Raw genomic sequence first — 4,172 nt, 5'->3', positions numbered from 1 at the left:
GCGGCTCTTGTGGGCGCTGCGCCTGCGCGGCCCCGCCCCCAGCGGCGGGGAGCCCGTGCCTGCGCACTGTGGGCCCCGGCGAGCGGCCACGGCGGGGCAATGGCCGCGCCCTCCTCTCCCGTCTCCTTCCCCTCCCCGCTCCGGCGCCCGGGCCGCTCTGGGGACGCGGATGTGGGGGCTGTGCTTGAGTGGGGTGTAAGTCGCCGGTGGAGCGTGAGCAAATGCTCGGCGGCACTTTGGGCACCTGGGGCAGAGTGGGATTTCTGGAGGGGTGAACGGCTCCCGAAAGCACCTGAGAGCAGTGAGTGCAGCCCCCACACTTTGTGCGTCGTGTGTGAGCTTGACTTCATCTCTATCTAATCTGGTAATAAGAACCTGAAAAGGGGCCTTAGCTGTCCTTGGCACCAAGTGAAAAGTTTGTTAAGGTTTGGTCCTTGTTGGCCATGTTTCCAAGCTCTCCGTGGTGAGGCTGTGCCAGAAGAGATGGAAAAAGGCTGGGGAGCTGCTGGGCAATGGCTTACACAGGGAACTCCAAGCATGTGCAGAAATACATTAGCAATGTATTAGCACTTATTTCTGAGTTTAGCAACAGAAATGGAAGAACCACTAATACTGCTGATAACTTGCATATTACTTGTAGCCATTGTAAGGAAGAATTGGTACTGGCTGCCCAGGGAAGTGCTTGAGTCCCCATCCCTGAAGGTATTTAGAAAATGGATGTGGCACTTAGGGACATGGTTTAATGGTGGTCTAGATCTTAGAGGACTTTTCCAACCTAAATGATTCTGTGTTTCACCATGTTAACTCACCAGAAAGATAAAAGGTTTCTTTTCCTGTTACACTTTGTAAGTTTTCTAGTGATTTTTATAGGGACACACAGTTGAGATCAGTAAGTCAAGCCTCATCTCATAAAGCATGACTAAAACCTTTGTCATTAGGAAACTTTTCCTTTCATGAGCAGACGCATAATAATTTGTTTAGTGATTCACATAACTACAGACTATATCTACAGTAGCTACAATAGCTGTTCATGTGGAATAGCAAGTTAGTATAGTTGTAGTACAGGTTAATTTTAGACTTGGATGGTTTGTTTTAAATGTAAATGGGAGGTGAGGAATAAGAAGGTCGTAACACTTATTAAGCCATTATTCAGGCAGCTAGTGATGTTCTCCACACCTTAACAGAAAGATGTAAAGGCTATAGAATTAAGGATGTGACAGGCTGGTTTTTAGAGGTAAGACTTCATTGCATCTTAATGATGCCCTGTAAAGGAGAAAAGTATGCAGCATGAATGAAGTAATTCTTCACGTGACACTGAATTGTTAACACTTTCATATAAGTCTGTGATATGTGTAATTTTGTATTAGTAATACTCTTCTCAGAACATCATCTGTGAGAAAGAATCCCTTTTTATCTGCAAGACAGCCTAGTATTTTTCATAGTAGTTGTAGATACTATATACTTTGATACCTACATATCACTGATGGCATAGATAATTTCTAATAGTGAAAACTATCTTCCTTTATTATTTTTCCCATATTAACAGTGTGGGTTTCACCAAGGCCTGTTCAAACTATCCACTGGTTTCTCCTCATGACACTCAGATTACAGAGCTGCCAGTGGAAGACCCTCAGCACTACAAAATGCTAAAGCATCCAAGGCCCCATAGAGTGCTTGGTTTTAGCTGATGAATTACTGTCTGCAAGAAACAGGTACAGTAATGAGTGAAAAGATGTCAAGAACTAGCTGGGGAGAGCCTTTTAGAGAAAGACCATAAGACTTAAAACAATACTGTGCCAAGGCAAAATACTAGGCAACTGTTTTAAATTCCCTCAGTGAAACATACGCTGTGCTGAGGATTACTGTTTTAAGAAGAGGGTGTTTAACTGCTTTGGCTGTATCATCTAGTGAGATATTCACCCTCTTGTAAAATTTTTCTAAAATACATTTAAGCTTTCATGGCGAAATAGTCTTAGCTGGTCTTAACTGAATAACAGGAAATGTGAGTTTATTTTGAGCTCTTGCACAGACACCTGACTGAGGAATTATACAAAGCATAGTACCTCTAGGCCAAATTTCATTTTTGACATAGAACAGGCTTGAGGCTGAAGTCCTCTAACCTAATGAAGTTCTTCCCTTCTGGAAATTCTGCACTTGATATTTTTAGCACCAATGTACTTAAGATTGCTAGTTTGGTTAATGAAATAAAAGCCATTTGGCTAGAATTGTCTCGAAGATTATCCTAAATAAATCAACAGGAATGTATCTTGCTTGGGCTAAGTCTTTTGATTTCATAATTCCTAAATAGTGAGGAAATTTTATCTGAAGGATTCTGTTTACATAATTGGTTGTCATTTATCTTATTGTTAGCATGACAGTGGAATCCAACATTCTTTGAATTGTTAGAAGTAAATAATCGCTAGGAAATCATAGTAAAATATTTTTCTGTCTCACATTATCAAAGGGAAATTGAATCTATTAACTTCTTCCACATCCTTTGATATGATTCAAACCTTATGTAACTTGTCTTGGGCTTTTTTAAAAATTGTATTTGTAATTCAGAAATTATATTTCTATCTTTTTTCTTTTGGCTTTGTATCTGAAAACAATTTTTAAATCCTGCATTCCCGCATTCCCTAAATACTTTTACACTGCTTAAAACAGAAATATTTCTAAAATCAAGAAGGTATCATCTGGAGAAATTCAGTGCTGTCAACTATTTCTGGATAGCATTCAAATTTACCAAAAGAGTATCTCATAATTCAGCTGAATCATCATAAAAACCATGATTATATTGGTGTGCTGTTTAAACTATCTGGGGAAAAAAATGACAAAACGCAAGAGTCCAAAATGGAAGTAGTGGGATGTGGTCCAGTGGAAAAGGACCGGGGAGTGCTGGTCAACAGCAGCTGAACATGAGCCAGCCTGTGGCCAGGAAGGCCAATGGCATCCTGGTCTGGATCAGCAATAGTGTGGCCAGCAGGACCAGGGCAGGGTTTGTCCTCCTGTTCGCAGCACTGGTGCTCAGCACCTTGGTGCTGTGTCCAGTTCTGGGCCCCCCAGTTCAGGAGGACATTGAGGTGCTGGAGTGGGTCCAGAGAAGGGCTATGGAGATGAGGAAGGGCCTGGAATGCAAGTGCTATGCGGAGATGCCAAGAGAGCTGGGGGGAATTTAATCACTCTTTACAACTCCCTGAAAGGAGGGTGTAGCCAAGTGGGGTTTGGGCCCTTCTCCCTGATAACAAAGGACAGGACAAGAGGGCACAGTCTAAAGTTATGCCTGGGGAGGTTTAGGTTGAATACTATAACATCTGAAGAATTGAATTATAATATCTGAAGAATTTCTTCACAGAAAGGGTGATCACTGTCCCTGGATAAGGAAAGACTGGATTTGACACTCAGTGCCATGGCCTAGTTGACATGGTGGTGTTCAGTCATAGGCTGGACTCGGTGATCTTGGAGGTCTTTTCAAAGCTGATTCATTCTGTGATTCTGTACCACATTATAACTTTATAATTATTTTATACTTTTTTTCTGGTTTAAGAATATTGAAGAACTAATGTAATTATAATTAACTTAGTGGAGTTACTCTTCATTTTCCTAGTGGAACTAGGATAAGCAGGTTTTCCTCGCCCGAAACTGTGAACATATTAAAAAGCCAAGGGCAGAAAGGCTTACCTGATGGTACTTTACCAATGGGCTCTAGACTGTGTTAGGCTCTATCCTCAACTTTCAGTGTGATGTTTTCTGTCTTTTTTGAACTATTTCTCTTATATTACACCCCAAACAATTTATGAAGCTGTTGTGTTGCAAGGTTCACTGATGATTTGAATCCAGTGAAGTCAGTCAGTCAGTTCTAATATATTCTCTGTTAAGGTTCCAACCAAACTTAGGTTTTTTGTAAAACAGGTAAATAAAATACTTTCCCTTTCCCTCCACAAAGGGAATTGGGAAGAACAAGACAAAGTGAAAAGATAGTTATTTCATAGGGAAAGGGGATTTATGTTTACACTCCATTTGTAAGGAAAAATATTCCTTTTCTCATGGCTTATACTTCCAAGATGCCTGTTGGAATAAAAGTTTTAAGAGGTGAATCTCCTACAAATGCAGATGTCTCTGCTGACTTATATCCTCTTAAAGGTTACATCAGGTATATTATACTGACACATGAT

The sequence above is a fragment of the Fringilla coelebs genome, assembly GCF_963513975.1.
Source record: "Fringilla coelebs genome assembly, chromosome: 1".
Lineage (NCBI taxonomy): Eukaryota > Metazoa > Chordata > Aves > Passeriformes > Fringillidae > Fringilla > Fringilla coelebs.
The sequence above is the reverse complement of the archived record's forward strand: the minus strand, read 5'-3'. Positions refer to the sequence as shown.